At 43.1% G+C, this 17,206-nt stretch overlaps 1 protein-coding gene across 7 annotated transcripts in view; it reads right to left on the bottom strand.

Annotated features, from left to right (window-relative positions):
- Positions 1-17,206, bottom strand: part of MACROD2 (mono-ADP ribosylhydrolase 2) — a 975,983-nt gene that overhangs the window by 761,157 nt on the left and 197,620 nt on the right. The gene's annotated exons all lie outside the window — the stretch shown is intronic.

Raw genomic sequence — 17,206 nt, 5'->3', positions numbered from 1 at the left:
GACTTTCATCAAATGGCTCTGGTATTTGAATCCTTATTTGCAATATGTATTCACTGTGGTGCTGTTCATTACCTCGGGGAAAAGGATCAGGAAGACGATTTTGCTGTACTGTATGATATCAACTTATGACATGATAACATCACTGTGCATGAAATTAGGCTTGTATTTGCATGCGGCACTGCGGTCATTGCCATACTTCGGATCCTATGTCTTAGAATTTGGTTAATAATCGAACTCAATCTGTGGGGAAAACCGGAGAGAATACCTTCCCCCACTCTTTCACCCCCCCTCTCTGCCTCAGGCTGGTCCTAAGGGCTTTTGAGAATTTCGAGTACCCCTGGGATGCTCAGGCCAGCACTCTCCTATTGTTCTGCCTCCTGAATGGGTTTCAGGTTTTGTTTAGGGCTAAACAAGTACTTAAGAACATCCTGCAGAGACCTGCCCTGTGGCTGGATAGCTGTGAGTGGCTGGGTGTGTGGGACAGCATGGGAAAGTACCTAGGGCAGTGGGCACCTCTGGTATTTTTGAAACTTACCCCTGAACAAGTGCAGAATCCGGAAAAACTAGTAAAATATGTGCAAAAAGTGTGCTGCCACGCTGGGAACTCCAGAGAGACACAAATCACTGCAATGTGCTGGGGTCTGGCCCACGACTACCGAGCCCTGTTCAACCTGATTCAGTGCCTTAAAGGGGAAAGGGGGGGAAGCGAAGCGGCAGGCACTGCGGCTGGCGCTGCCCCCCAGTCGGCCCTGCAGCCCCTCCAGCCCAGCAGGCAGTCACAGCCCCCCCCAACCGGCACCACGGCTGCTGCAGCCACTGGCGTTGTCCCGGTTGCCCCGGTGGGCACGGCAGTTGCTGCAGCTCCAGCTGCAGGCATCGCGGCTGAGCCCAATAACCAACCTGTGCCGGTAGCAGTCGCCCCCGTAAAACTAAAGAAAGACGCAAAGAAAGCAGATCGCTCCGGGAGGGATGACGATGAGCCAGGGTCATCGCGGGAGATAGAGATCATCACCCGGTCCCTGTCCCTGAGTGAGCTACGAGACATGCGCAAAGATTTCAGCCGCCACCCAGGCAAGCACATTGTCACCTGGCTGCTGCGGTGCTGGGGTAACGGGGCCAGCAGCTTGGCATTAGAGGGCAAGGAAGCCAAGCAGCTGGGATCCCTGGCCAGGGACTGGGGCATTGACAAGGCCATTGGGAAAAAGGAACAAGTCCTCAGCCTCTGGAGGAGACTTCTGTCAAGAGTGAGGGAGAGGTATCCCTTCAGTGAGGATGTTGTATGCTATCCTGGCAAGTGGACCAATATGGAAAGGAGTATTCAGTACTTGAGGGAATTAGCTGTGCGGGAGCTGGTTTACTGTGACAGAGACCATAAACAGGTACCCACAGACCCAGATGAAGTCCAGTGCACACAATCCATGTGGAGGAAGTTTGTGCGGAGCGCACACTCCTCATATGCCAATTCACTGACAGTTGTACACCAGAAAGGTAAAGAGGCACCAACAGTGGATGAGGTGGCTGTCCGACTCTGGCAATATAAGGAAAGTCTCTCTTTCTCCCTTGTCTCAGCTGTGGAGTAACTGGTCAAGCGACTCAAAAAGAATATGTCCTACTCCCCACCTGTATGGGCCAGTGTCTCAGCTGTTAGGGGCAAGCATTCCTCTGCTCAGGAGAGAGAATACAGAGGCTACACACCACGGGGCACCCTGTGGTTCTACCTGTGTGACCACGGAGAGGACATGAGGAAGTGGAATGGAAAACCCACCTCAAATCTAGAGGCATGAGTGCGTGAGTTGCAAGGTAAAACAATCACCAAAGGGGATTCTGTGAGGAAAAATGCCGCTCCAGTTTCCAGCAGCCAGCTTTCCAGACCAGGTAGACAGTTTGATCTTGATTCCAGTCCTCTTGAAGGGACCTCCAAGTCATTCCTAGAGCACGTAAGCAGCAAATTCTCTGACCAGGATTAGAGGGGCCCTGCCTCCAGCCAGGTGGAGGAAAGGGATAACTGCATTTATTGGACGGTGTGGATTCGGTGGCCTGGCACGTCAGATCCACAAGAGTATAAAGCTCTAGTGGACACTGGTGCACAGTGTACTTTAATGCCATCAGAGTTCAAAGGGTCAGAGTCCATTTGTATTTCTGGAGTGACAGGGGGGTCCCAAGAGCTGAGTGTATTGGAGGCTGAAGTGAGCCTCACTGGGCAGGACTGGCAGAAGAACCCCATTGTAACTGGCCCCGAGGCTCCATGCATCCTTGGCATAGACTATCTTAGGAGAGGCAATTTCAAGGACCCAAAGGGGTATCGTTGGGCTTTGGGCGTAGCTGCTTTGGAGACGGAAGAAATTAAACAGCTGTCCATTTTGCCTGGTCTCTCGGAGGATCCTTCCGTTGTGGGGTTGCTGAGGGTTGAAGAACAACAGGTGCCCATGGCAACCACAACGGTGCACTGGCGACAATATCGTACCAACCGAGACTCCCTTCTCCCCATTCATCAGCTGATCCGCCAGCTGGAGAGTCAAGGAGTGATCACCAAAACTCGCTCACCCTTTAACAGTCCCATATGGCCAATGAGAAAATCTGCTGGAGAGTGGAGACTGACAATAGACTACCGTGGCCTGAATGAAGTCACACCACCACTGAGTGCTGCTGTGCCAGACATGCTAGAAGTTCAGTATCAGCTGGAGTCAAAAGCAGCCACGTGGTATGCCACCATGGACATCACTAATGCATTCTTCTCCATCCCTTTGGCAGCAGAGTGCAGGCCACAGTTTGCTTTCACCTGGAGGGGCATCCAGTACAGCTGGAATCGACTGCCCCAGGGGTGGAAGCACAGTCCCACCATTTGACATGGACTAATCCAGACTGCACTGGAAAAGGGTGAAGCTCCAGAACATCTGCAGTATATCGATGACATCATTGTATGGGGTGACACCGTGGAGGAAGTTTTTGAGAAAGGGGAGAAAATAGTTCAGATCCTTCTGAAAGCCAGTTTCGCCATTAAGCGAAGTAAAGCCAAGGGACCTGCGCAAGAGATCCAGTTTTTGGGAATAAAATGGCAGGATGGGCGCCGTCAAATCCCAATGGATGTCATCAACAAAATAGCAGCTATGTGTCCACCAACCAGCAAAAAGGAAGCACAAGCCTTCTCCGGTGTTGTGGGTTTTTGGAGGATGCACATCCCAAATTACAGCCAGATTGTGAGTCCTCTGTACCACGTGACCCGGAAGAAGAATGATTTTGAATGGGGCCCTGAGCAACGACAGGCATTTGAACAGATTAAACGGGAGATAGTTCATGCCGTAGCCCATGGTCCAGTCCAGTCAGGGCAAGATGTTAAAAACATGCTCTACACCGCAGCCGGGGAGAATGGCCCAACCTGGAGTCTGTGGCAGAAAGCACCAGGGGAGACTCGAGGTCGACCCCTGGGGTTTTGGAGCAAGGGATACAAAGGATCCGAGGCCCGCTATACTCCCACTGAAAAAGAGATTCTGGCAGCGTATGAAGGCGTTTGAGCTGCTTCAGAAGTGGTCGGCACTGAAGCACAGCTCCTCCTAGCACCACGATTGCCGGTCCTGGGCTGGATGTTCAAAGAGAGGGTCCCCTCTACGCATCATGCCACCGATGCTACGTGGAGTAAGTGGGTCGCGCTGATCACCCAGCGCGCCCGAATGGGAAACCCCAGTCACCCAGGAATTCTGGAGGTCATCATGGACTGGCCAGAAGGCAAAGATTTTGGAGCGTCGCCAGAGGAGGAGGTGACACGTGCTGAAGAGGCCCCACTGTATAACAAGCTGCCAGAAGATAAGAAACAGTATGCCCTGTTCACGGATGGGTCCTGTCGCATTGTGGAGAAGCAGTGGAGGTGGAAGGCTGCTGTATGGAGCCCTACACGACAAGTTGCAGAAACTGCCAAGGGAGAAGGTGAGTCAAGCCAGTTTGCAGAGGTGAAAGCCATCCAGCTGGCTTTAGACATTGCCAGTCGAGAGAAGTGGCCAGTGCTCTTATCTTTACACCGACTCCTGGATGGTGGCCAATGCCTTGTGGGGGTGGCTGCAGCAATGGAAGAAGAACAACTGGCAGCGCAGAGGCAAACCTATCTGGGCTGCCCCATTGTGGCAAGATATTGCTGCCCGGCTGGAGCAGTTGGTTGTAAAAGTCCATCACGTGGATGCCCACATCCCTAATAGTCGGGCCACTGAGGAACATCAAAACAACCACCAGGTGGATCAGGCTGCCAAGACTGAAGTGGCTCAGGTGGATCTGGACTGGCAACATAAGCGTGAACTCATTATAGCTCGGTGGGCCCATGACACCTCAGGCCACCAAGGAAGAAATGCGACATACAGATGGGCTTGTGACCAAGGGGTGGACTTGACCATGGACATCACTGCACAGGTTATCCATGAATGTGAGACATGCGCTGCAATCAAGCAAGCCAAGCGGGTAAAGCCTCAGTGGTCTGGAGGATGATGGTTAAAATATAAATATGGGGAGGCTTGGCAGATTGACTACATCACACTGCCACAAACCCGCCAAGGCAAGCGCTATGTGTTCACAATGGTGGAGGCCACCACCGAATGGCTGGAAACCTACCCTGTGCCCCATGCCACTGCCCGGAATACCATCCTGGGCCTGGAAAAACAAGTCCTGTGGCGACATGGCACTCCCGAAAGAATCGAGTCGGACAACTGGACTCATTTTCATAACAGCCTCATAGACACCTGGGCCAAAGAACACAGTACTGAGTGGATGTATCACATCCCCTATCACACACCAGCCTCTGGAAAGATCGAGTGGTACAATGGGCTGCTAGAAACCACTTTGAGAGCAATGGGGGGTGGGACTTTCAAAAATTGGGATACTCGTTTAGCAAAGGCCACCTGGTTGGTTAACACCAGAGGGTCCACCAACCGGGCTGGTCCTCTCCAGTCAAAACTTCAGCCCCACATAGAAGGGGATAAAGTCCCTGTAGTGCACATGCGGAACATGTTAGGGAAGACAGTTTGGGTTAGTCCTGCCTCGGGCAAAGGCAAGCCCGTCCGCTGGATTGCTTTTGCACAAGGACCTGGGTGTACCTGGTGGGTAATGAGGAAGGATGGGGAAGTCCGATGTGTACCTCATGGGGATTTGATATTGGGGGAGAACAGTCCATAAATAAATTGTATAAAGTTAATTGTTAAATAACCCTGTCACTGTCTGTTATCATTGTTATAATTGTTATATGTTATACCAGTAGTATCATAGCAAGAATCGTCCAGACTAAAGAAGGATGGACTTTTTTGATGAACCCTAGCAGAGCACAGCGATGATGGGACTGGACCTGGTTTTCAACAACTGGCACCCAGCAACTCCATCAAGATCAACATATCCTGCAGACTGCGGGCACGTGCCGCACCAGATACATCAGCTGTGAGCTCCGGATGCAGCAAGTGACTGCCCATCACCACACATCACCTCTCCTGCCACGGAAGACCATTACGACAGATGGAGCTCGAAGTCATGGATTAAATGAACTCAACAGACACTTTAGAGTGATGATCCATAGACTAAGGGAATGATATCTGGAGGCAGGAGAAGTGGTGGTGATCAACTGGACAATAGGGGACCTGGGCATGACATAGATGGTATGGAATAAGGGGTGGAAAACGTCCTGGGTTCAGCCAGGACAGGGATAATTTTCACCAGCATCCAGGAAGGGGCACAGCCAGGGGGTGGGGGCTGACCCCACCTGGCCAAACAGAGCAGGGTATTCCATACCATGTGTCATCATGCTGGGTTCCGGTGGGGGGGGGCTGGGAGGGGGGAACTCACTGGAGGCTGGGGAGCTCGCGGCGGCGGTCATGGAGGGCGACTCTGTGGGTTGTGCGGTCTGTGTTGTGTTTTCTCCTTATCTGTATGGTTGTTGTTACTGTTCCCTTTGTTTGCTGTTCTGTTAAACTGCCCTTATCCTGACCCACCAGTTTCTGCCTGTTTCTTTCCATTCTCCTCCGCACCGCAGCAGGGGGAGGGGCGGCCGCGTGGCGCTTTTGTTGCCGGCTGCAGCCAAACCATAACACCTATGAAATCTTTCATTTATTTATTAAGTCATATACCAAACTAATAAGTATCATAACAAATACTGGTTTGCAGACCAGAGTTTAAGTACACAAAAAGTAAAACATGGGTTATGCTTTGAACAAAGAGGATGACTGAGATGAAGTTCCAGATGGAAAAACAGTGCAATTGTACAGTTAGAGGCAATATCATAATATGTATATTCATAGAGACTGTCAGCCTGCACACAACTTTAATTTTGGCACTTCCTAACTTTAAGTACTTGGGTTTGCACCTTAATATCATTCTTTTAGCATTGTGTGTGTATAATACACTCATAGATCACTGAGCCAACACATAATTTCTTTAATTCTCCATATTTCTGAATGATTTGTGAAGCTTACATGAGTTTGCCAAGTTGCAGCCCTGCCCAATAAAAATTAAAACAGATGCCTCTACGAAGCCCAGAGAAACAAGCTGATAATGTAAAAGGAACAAACTGAACTGTAACAGTAGAAGTGTGACAAAAAATATTTTGTTCTTTCATACTGTGTATGTAGCCAAAACTACAACACTACAGATCTGTCAGTACAAATGCCAAAAATATTATTTTTAATTTTAAAAAGATAAATTAACTTTAAAAGAAACTTAAATGATAAACCCTACACACTACAAGGCATTTACAGAAGAACAAGGAAAAAGATGTAAATAAGGTAACTTTGTCAAGAAAAAAAATCCCAACTATTTTACACATAATTACCAGGTAGCAATTTTAATGGGAGAATATTTGAAATTCTTCTGCTATTGGAAAGACTAGATTTGGTCAATAATAAAATTAGATACTTTCTTAATCCAGAAGACTCTCTCTTTTTGTCATTAAAAAGATTTTAAAATGCTTTTTCATTAATACTATACAAATTCAAATTAAACAGCCCTTCTCTAACCTAATAAAAAAAAGCCCCAAACAAGAACAGTGAATTGCTGTTTATTTAGAATTATTAATGGTGGTAGCCTCTAATACATCACAATTTTCCTATATTTAGCTTTTATCTCCATGAGTGTAAAACTGGTTATCTAGCAGTATATTATTTCCAGTTGGTGGTCCTTCTGCCATTCCTTTAGAGAATTTGCTGTATAACCAATTAAGGTCTAATTGTCAGAAAGCTGTGCTCAGTAGAGTATGTTTTCTCTTTTTCGAAATATCATCCTGTTTCTACCCATGAAACTGGTACTAAAATTAAAATCCCTCTTCCTTCCATATAGGAATCAAAATTCCTATTTGCAAAAGTGATATAGGCAATATGAAACCCCAGTCAGTTACCTCAAGATGCGTCAGGGGAGGCCGACATTGTATATTAGGAAAAATTTCTTTACTGAAAGAGTGGTCAGCCATTGAACAGGCTGCCCAGGGAAGTGTTGGAGTCACCATCCTTGGAGGTGTTCAAAAAATGTGTAGATATGACATTTCAGGATATGGTTTAGTAGGCATGGTGGTGTTGAGTTGACGGTTGGACTTGACAATGTTACAGGTCTTTTCCAACCTTAATGATTCTATGATTCAGACAGCTGATTTTTGCTCTTTTATATTTGGATCTTTTGCAAAACTTACAGTTTCCTTGTCTCATTTTCCAGCTGTAAAATAGAGAAAACATTACTTCTCTGTTTACAGAGCAATTAGGATAAATACACCAAAGGTCTGTGGAGCATTTAGATTCTGTGTTGATAATGCTCATATGGATGAGGTTCATCATGTGTTTTCTTTCCTACCAAAGCCATCTTCAGCAGTTCCTGTCCCTGGTTACTTCACATCTCACTTTACTCTTCCCTCACGACAAGTGATTTAAAAAATAAAGTCTAAATTGAATGTACAAATCAGGGTAAACTTGAAGCCCTAGAAAAGGCAGGGAGCTTTTTTATTTGTTTCTTATATCATAGGAGCCGTCTATTTTGCAGCTTGCCACATGGAATTAGAACAAAAATTAGCAACTGGAAGCTGCATTACCATCCAGTATTATCAGTTAGAACAGATGAGCAACCGCAAAGACAGACCAGTATATGCAGGTATTCCACTAACGTCTCTCAAAAATCAGTTCTACCTATATCAGAGTTTTAATCCTTCGTTAGCAATCACCACATTTCTTTTTTTTTTTTTTTATTATGTCAAAAGTTCATTCCACTTTACACTGTCTGATAGAGGGTTCTCAAAACTGGAAGGGATATAGGCACACAGAAGACAAAGGAGGACAGATCTTTCCAAGACTCAACCACCTTGCCAGCTACTCTGCTGGAGATTTTCTTGGCTTTTGAAAAGCTGCATGTTATAACCTGTAAGCATTTTGCACAGAACTTTGGAAAAATGTGACCAGCAAAGAGCAACTCATAAATCAGTAGTGAAGATCTGTGGGAAGAGCTGAAAATCTGAAATAGAAGGTAAGAGGTGAATGCAGACCTGATTTCATAATCCTTCATTCTGTGCAGCAAAAAGAGAGGTGTAAACTCTTTCTGTAATATCAGTAATTTTGATACTTGGTTTTTGCTTGTCTGTATAGTTAAATCCTGGGCCTTATTCAAGATTTTATTTGAAAATATGGTGACTAAGAAGTAATTGCTTTCATTAGAAACAAAAAGAATAATCTATTGTAAAGTCTTTGCATTATGGGAGGCGGGGCATTAAGGACGATGACAAACTTCAGCTTCCAACCTTTGGGTAATGCGAGTTTCCATGCCCGAGTACATCAGCGGACATAGTTGCAGCCATCTTCTCACTCCTTCTGGGGAGGTGCTAGTGTCATGGAATGCCCATATTTTCATTTTGTTGGGCACGAACATATTTTAAAAAGAACAACCAACAAGGATCAACAAATAGTCGTTGCCATTTTTCCATGCCTTGCTGCTCACACCTGTATCATTTATATACATTCAATGTAGAAAGGAAGGAGCTTAGGGCTTGGAGATACTTATAAGGAACTCTCTACTATTTCAGGTCTTTGTTTTATACTTAGGCATACCAGCGTGAAAGCTCCAGTAAATGGGCTGATATTCAAAAGTGCCTCTATGTCTACAAGTCAAGTATCTCCACCACTCCTTTATTTTTTCTATTTCTTTTACTATCAGCTGCAAAAATAAATAAATGTGTTCTTCAAATGTTTTAAATTGCATTTCACATTTTCCTTCTACTGAATAGTCAGTACATCTGTTACAGGATCAGGAAAATAGCTATAGACCTTAAATCTGAAAAACAGGTTTAAGAACACCACCACCCCTGTTTGAGCCTAACAAAAGATGTCTTCACTGCAGCGCTTGCTTCATTCTTACCTCAGCAAAACGGACTGTTGAGACTGTTAGGCAGAAACAGAACAACTTTGACAGGTGTCCCGATTTACAGATTTTTCTTTAAGGAAACCAACCAAATGCTTAATTTCAAACACTCTCTTCTGTAAACAGGCACATATACGTACTCAACTGCCCAACTTACTATATTCTCATTGTAGCACACAGTCACACATCTCGCTTCCTGCACTCCCAGACTCTATTTTCACCCTGGGAGCTGTGCTCTTCACCTTCAGCTCAGGGGAGAAGTCTCAACAGAATTATCCTAACATGCCTGAGCAACACCTTGGTAAACAAAAAAATAACTGTATTTCTGCATACAAGACATATATACATATTTGTCTACATGTGGAAAACGTGTTTAACATTTTTAGAGCATATGTGCAATTCACGTAAGAAACATACTGTGAATTGTCTTATACATCATGTGACAACTGTGGATTAGGGAAGGTTTGTGATCTCTCATCCTGATTTGCAGCTCTGTTCCGTAACATGAAACAAAAAGGAAAAAAGAAATACATTCCTTACATAACTACCTGCCTTTTCAGCTTGGATTTTTATCAAGAGCAGCTTAAATTTTCAATGACCATGAACTAAAGGTCTTTCCCAGTCTAACAAAACTAATGCCGTGTGTGTGCACACACACAAAGCTGACTTTCTGAAAAGACGGCAAGATTCAGTCACAATATATATAATGACATGCATGTAAGTATGTATATATGAAAGCCATATATATGGCAGGAAATGTATATATTATTTTTTTAGCTGTGGGTACATAACACTGTAATTACCTCATAACAAAATTAAACAAATAAGAAGAGTCAGTGTGACAGTCTATCTGAGTAAGAAAAAGGCCTCACAATTTAGTGGGAGCTCAGAGTGTTATGGACTCAGCATTCAGTAACTGATGAGTGAAAAATAACACATCCCCTTCTAACACCTAATTAAGTCAACAAAGCAGCAATATTAAAAGGCTGAGGACAGCAGTGAGTAAGTATGCCTGGACACACTAAATTTTAGATTATTTTCATGACAGAAATATACAGTCATGTTCCTGTACCACTGACTGGAATAGGAGCAACGCTTTAAGGGATCAATGGTTGAAGATGTATTTAGTCAACATTAAGAGAAAGACATTAAGGTGGATCAACAAGTATATGTACACATTCGAAACTTCACACCTGACCACACACCTGTGTCATTTCCTGTAAATAGCAAAACTTTTTTTTTTTTTTAAGTAACTGCTGGGAAAGTGTAATTAAAAGGATACAGTTAGACAACAACTAAGAAATACTTAAAATCACCCAAAACTATAAGAATGTCTAAAATGACTGGAGAAAGGAAGTTAGCACCCTATCAAGCCAAAGAGCAAAATACATACCATTTTTAAACAACAACAACAACAAAAGAATCTCCACAAAGCAGAGCACACATTTTAAATACAGTCATGGCTGTTGGGGTTAAGGGTCTTTTGAAATAAACTATGCTTATTTATTTTTAGAGCTATAATCACTGTATCTCTAAATGCACTACAAAATGAGAAATTCCACTAATTCTAATTAAAGCTGAACTGAAACTCACATGGAAATATCCATTGCAATAACAGAAGGCAAAAAGTAAACATGCATACACAGATTGAAGAAAGTCAGAAAAAACATTTCAAGAATAACTGACCTGTAAAGAAAGACTTTGCTTACACAGGAAGTTTGAATAAATTCTGTAAAAGAAGTTAAATTACAGAGAAATCTATTTGCTTTGATCTAAGCCAACAAAACCCTCATAAATAATAACAAGATTTTGGGCTGAACCAAACACCTTGAAAGGATTACAGTCTACCCTGAGCTACTGGGTTACCAATGGAACTAGTATTACAGCTGTACAGAAAAGTAATACATACATGCATAAATATTAAAATTTTAATAGGCTGATGTACTGTCACAGTGAGGGAACTGGCGGATACAGCCCTCTCAAACCCACTCTATTTACAGAGATGAAAAAGAACAGCATGCAAATAGTAAAAAGAGATAAAACACTTTAACAACGCTACAGAATTGCAGCAGCAATCTTCCAGCAGAAAGGGATTAATTAGCAACAAAGGCAAATGGTCATTTTCCTGAAATTATCAGTTCTTCTACATGATCATTATTTGCTAGGAAAATCTTTGTACCTTCATAGCTATTATCTAAATACCTAGGATATGATGATGCAGTGCACAAAGCAACTGAAAGCTTCTGAAGCTAGTTGAGATCCCAGACAAAGCACATTTGTTTCATGAAGCCATTTGTTACAAGCACACCCTAATCTGACAAACATATTTGACATGATACAAGAAAATGCCAACAGACTGACATAAAAAAATACAAAATCATAATGCTTATTTTCTTGATGAAATAATCCTGTCAGTGCTCCTTTTCCAAACTCTTTCTTCTCTTCTCAAGGTATGCATTCATGTTACGCGCACGTCATGCACAACAAATTTGAACTTTGGATTTAAACCCTTAATTCACTTGCATTTAAATTATGTAAATATCAAGCCCAAGCCCTGTGAAATCGAAAACAGAGAGCATCTCATCCTGGTTCAGGATAAAAAAGACTTGCCTTCTTCCGGCTACACATTTAGAATGGGCTAGCGTAGGGCTAGTCTAATATTTAAAGCATTCTCCTTTTACACTGTTATGGGGTGCTTTGCAAGTTGTCTCCTTCTACTTCCGATTTTCTCTTGTATAACTTTCATTTCTCAAGATCATGAATATTCATTTGCCATGTAAGTTGATGTCAAGTGATATTCAGACAGTGAAAACTGCTTTTTTCTTTGGTAGAGATTTACCTATCACAAGGAGGCTGGAAATGGTAAGCAGTGTATCTAAGTCGCAGCCATGAGAACAAAAACTTTATCCCTTGCAAAGGGGAGGGATAATAAGAAAAGATATTTGTGTCAGCTCTTCCTTCCTGCCACTACTGACTGGATAATCACTGGCTTTTTGAACCCATTAGTCTGCAATTAATTGACAAATAGACAGGGTGGCTGGCAAACACCAGTGACTGCAGCAGCACCCTACTGGCAGTTATCCTCTATTTCTACAGCTTTAGCAGCAGCCACGACAGTTTTGCTACACACCTGCTATATCCAAGTTTGAAGACAAACAGCTCTGCCATCAGTTTGGACCCAAACGGTACAACTCAGATGCTAAAACACTGGTACCTAGTGGTACTTCAGCTGCCCCAAACAAAGTGACGTATGTGACCCTCAGTTGTCATTCTGGAAAGGTGCAGACACCCACACAACCCTGTGTCCTATCTGCCAAATCCATGCCTGTATCTCGGAGAGCCCATTGGGCTGATCTGGCATTAGATGCTTGCACGTAGGCAAGCGTAGCTGCTCGCATTTTGAAGTGGCATACTGACCCTTGCACAAAGTCTATCTCCTCCATCATGTGATTTTGTGCTCAGGCTCAGCAAATGACTCCAGCCATTGAATAGCTCATTTTCCTACTGATAAACCCATTTTCCAGGACAGAAGTCAGGCTGTGGTAATTTCTTTCTAGCAGGAGAAAACACTTTTTTTTTTCACCACTATTATAATCTAACAGAGCGGTAAAGGCAAACAAAGAAGGCAAGCATATCCCACTTTCAAAATTGAGTCTACCCAACAAAGAAACTCAGTTCCCTGCTGTGATCATGAACACAACCTACCGTAACAGTTGCTTAAAATGACATGCCTACAAACTGTATCTTGGCAGACTGGAGAGGTAGGTCTGGTCTCCATTTAAGATATGCTAACGTACTTATGGCTATATAGCAATTAATTTTTTCCATGCCAGCAAAAGCCCTAGAAAAGACTTGGTTACAGTGGCCAAAAGAAAAGAGGCAGAGAGACAGAGAGAAACAGAAAAGCAGACAGATCTTTGGGGGCAACCAACTTAAACTGGGTCCAAACAATGCTTCCAAAAGACTAAGAATGTAACTTGTGTCCTCTTAGAGTTTTTAAAGACAAAATTACCATTTGCAAGTGCAGAGCTGACACAAATTATGTTCATAACAGGACACACTAAACGATGATGTCTCCTTCCCCAACTCTAGCACAGGCAACAAAATCTTATGAGAAAAAAAAAAAATCCCCAGCTCGCTATTTTAAATACACCGTTAATTTAAGGTCAAAGAAAGCAAAACAATCCAGAAATCAGCATGCAGTAAGAACTTCATTACAGTCAGCAAATGTAGTAAAAGAAAAATGAACCCCAAGGAAAATAACTGAAAATGAAGTGGGGACAGTGGGGCACAAAACCCCAAAAAAACCCACAGACTATCCAAAACTGTAAGGGGGAGGAGAAATCTCTGCTCTTGCTGACTTTGCTTTAACAAAGTGCATGAAATCACATACTTTCATTCTTTGACTCAGCTGCAAAAGAATGTAAAGAAAAAAATTGCCATGCAAGATAGGGCATTTCAATTTCTCAACAGCCAAAACTTCATGATGCATTTTTAAAAGGGGTCACTTTTTCTCAAAATATCAGATATTTTTTCCTCACTCCCTCTAAATACAAGTGATTTTTAAATTAATTTTCACTTTTACACCATTGAAGATAATGGGACAAATAGTTCCTGATGCACAAGTAAGTCATAACGCTCTGTGCAAGTTAATGGGAGCAGCGAGATGCTGAATGTGTGATAAATCTAGACCTGAAAGCAAAATAAGCCTCTCAATTAAAAATCAATTATTAAAAACAGTAAAGGATGAAAAACAAAAAAGGCTCACTCACCAAACTCATAATAAAATCCTGGAAACTTCAGAGTTATTCAAAAAGCAGAAAGAAACCTTCAACATCTATATTTAACTAAAGATTCTTCTAAGACTCTGTTGTGGGTTTCTCGATCTTATGATTAAACAGTTCTGTGAAAAATTGTTTCTGGTGTCTTTTGTGCTTTTATCTCTTCATTCCAAATGCTCATGAAAATGAACAGACAGGGAATGCAAGAACAAATCATTACTCTGGCTCTGGGAAATCAAAGTACACGGATGCCCTGATGTGGCTCTGAGGTGATGCAACGACGATAAGCAGCCACCCAAAACCACCAGCACCTGAACTTGAAACCAAGAGCGCTATGTTTACTGACAACATCGCCCATTGGGTTCCTCAACATTTCTCCTCCAGAAGATGGTTTTAACATACATATTGAGTAATTCACAAACATTAGATCAGGGTGTTCAAATAACTGTTTCCAAGCAATTTGTGTTCAATTCTGGAAAGATTTCAAACATAAGAGAAGCTGAAAAGCAGCTCAAAATTACAAAACCTGTTGCACAAGCTTGGTCAAGCAGAAATTTCTGGTTTTCATTTTCTGTAAAAATAAGTTACATATTCATACCTCCAGTAGTCACAGAGAAATTAAATTAACAAGCGTTACTGAAGAGATCAGAATCCTATTATTGGAGAAGCCACACTGGTATTATGCATTATCATACATATTCAGCATCTGCAATCAAAAGAAGGCTTTGGTGTTTACATATGTAATAAAGTTTCAATAATTCACTAGTAATATTTCATGCAGAGTACTGATGCCACTTCCTTTTAGAAAAAAAAGAAAAAATATCCAGAATTTAAAATCCAAACCCATTCAACTGAAACAAAATGATCGCTTCTACAGAGAAATGTGTGTTGCCAGTAAGAAGTCATTTGTCTAAGAGGTAGGGGCTCTGGGCTTCATCTGCCTGTGGCAAGGGGGTGGGCCAGCCACGGGTGCCTCCATCTTGTGCTCCCCTAAGCCAGCTCAAGTCTGCAGACCCCATGCACCCTTCCCTTCTCCAAAAGGGCACAGCCAATGCATGCACCCAAGGATGAAGCCACAGACACCTCACGGAGGCTGCCTAAACTCAGGAGTACTTTGGCAATTAAATTCTCAGGGTTTTTCCTCAAAAGACTCGGAAAACCCAAGCAAGTGCACTCTGAGAAGACATCAGCCACCCTACACACGGGCGGCTCACGGCACCTCCAGAGCACAAACACAGCCCCTCAACCATCACCAGTCAAACTCCAAGATACAAAATAATCAAACTTGGTATTTTACCTGTATCGCAAGCAAGGGGGTGTGTTGTTCTCCTTCCACCAGAGATCAAAGGATCTGGGATTGTGTTTCACAGGGTTTTGGCCATGGGGGGCTGCAGGGACACCTCCTCTGTGGTAGGCTGTCAAGGCTGCCCGGTGCTGTCCGCAGCCGGTTCCCCAAGGGACCCACCATGCGCCAAAACTCAACCTGCCACAAGAGCTTCCCAACACCGCTGAGGGAACTTACTTAAGCAATGGTGGTAAAAGCCCAAAATGATGCCAGCACAGGAGGAGAGAGGGAACATGCAGAAGAGAAGGTGCAGCAGCACACTGCCCCAGCCTTGGGTGCCACCATCACCTCAGCCTGCTCTGAGGAGATGGGAGAACAGGAAGGAGGCAGGGGGGGAAGTCTGAGGTGTTTTTAATTGCCAGTAAATTAGAAATTTGAACATATAAAATACAGGAAAAATCCTGACTTGACCCGTGGCACAGGCTCATCCCATCTGCCACGGAGGGAGAGCCACGGTATCTAGTGCCACGCTGAACAGACATCAACTTTTGAAGTACAGTCCAGCTGAATAAATACCACAGAAAGTCAATAGCCAGATCCTTTCAGCAGCAGCAGCGCTCTGGGAACCTGACTGGAATTTGAACATTTGCATTGATTTTTTTTTTTTTGTATATATTTTTTTTTACATTACCAGCTGGGAGCAAGCACTAGAGAGAAGGTACGCAAATGACTCCGCAGGAACATGATTGGCTAGTAAAGGATCACCTTTTAAAGGATTATCTTTCAAACAAAGAAAAATTTGGTATATTGCAAACAACTAACTCAAATCAAAACAACAGATTAATCCAACAGGATCACCAGGTAAGGCTTCCCTGTACTTTAATGTCCAGACACATAGCTGAGAAACATAAACGGCTTTATTTAGATGCCCAGGTGCACTTGTCAAGCACCTTTTCATGGTTCACAAATATGGGTTGCCAGTTCAGTTAAGGCTGTTAAAACAAAAGCTTTGACGACTTATCCTCAAGCCTCACAAGCAACAGCAATCTTCTGTCTTTCTACAGAGCCCTTTCCTTTACCCTTGCATATGTAAGCTCTGATCATCCAAGGCCTTTAAACTCCAGCCAGGAAGGAAGATTAGTTGTTGCCTGTACCACTCCTGCACTGTGAAATTTCCAAAACTGAGCTCTTTTACTTCCCTCTGGGAGGCAGGGGAAGTCACAGAAAACTGAGATCAAGCTCTTCATGTTTGTTTTTTTTCATGAATTGTTAACACTCGTGTAAGCTTTTACAGCCATGGTACTGCAGTACTACAAAAAGCAAAATAGCATCAATCTACTAAAAAAACCTAGTGATCATACATTTGGAAACAATACACACTATATGCACTTGAGCATGTCTGTCTTACTAGCAGACATGTTGGCAGCATCTCTTACATGCACCAAATATTTGTATTGAAATCTACTTGAGTATTCTGGCAACAGAATGGGGTAAGTAAGCGAGTAAAAAAAAACTACAAAGTGCAAAGATAAAGCCTCATTAATTTATTAAAATGACTTTCACTGTGTTTTAATTATTTAACATTTCTTTTAAAACTGTTTATTTAACATTCATTCAACATTTCCTTGAATAAAATTAAAAATCTTAAATACATAAGGCAGTTCAGTCCCCTTACATTTCAGTCAGCCTCATACACAGGTCTAATCCAGATCTAGTCTAACGCAGAGCGGAAACCGGATTCCACAGCAGTCATAAACCCTACCACTTGATTATATGAAACATTACCAAC

This window comes from Opisthocomus hoazin, chromosome 2 (assembly GCF_030867145.1).
Source record: "Opisthocomus hoazin isolate bOpiHoa1 chromosome 2, bOpiHoa1.hap1, whole genome shotgun sequence".
Taxonomy (NCBI): domain Eukaryota; kingdom Metazoa; phylum Chordata; class Aves; order Opisthocomiformes; family Opisthocomidae; genus Opisthocomus; species Opisthocomus hoazin.
Note: the sequence above shows the minus strand (reverse complement) of the source record. Positions and strands in the feature narration are given on the sequence as shown.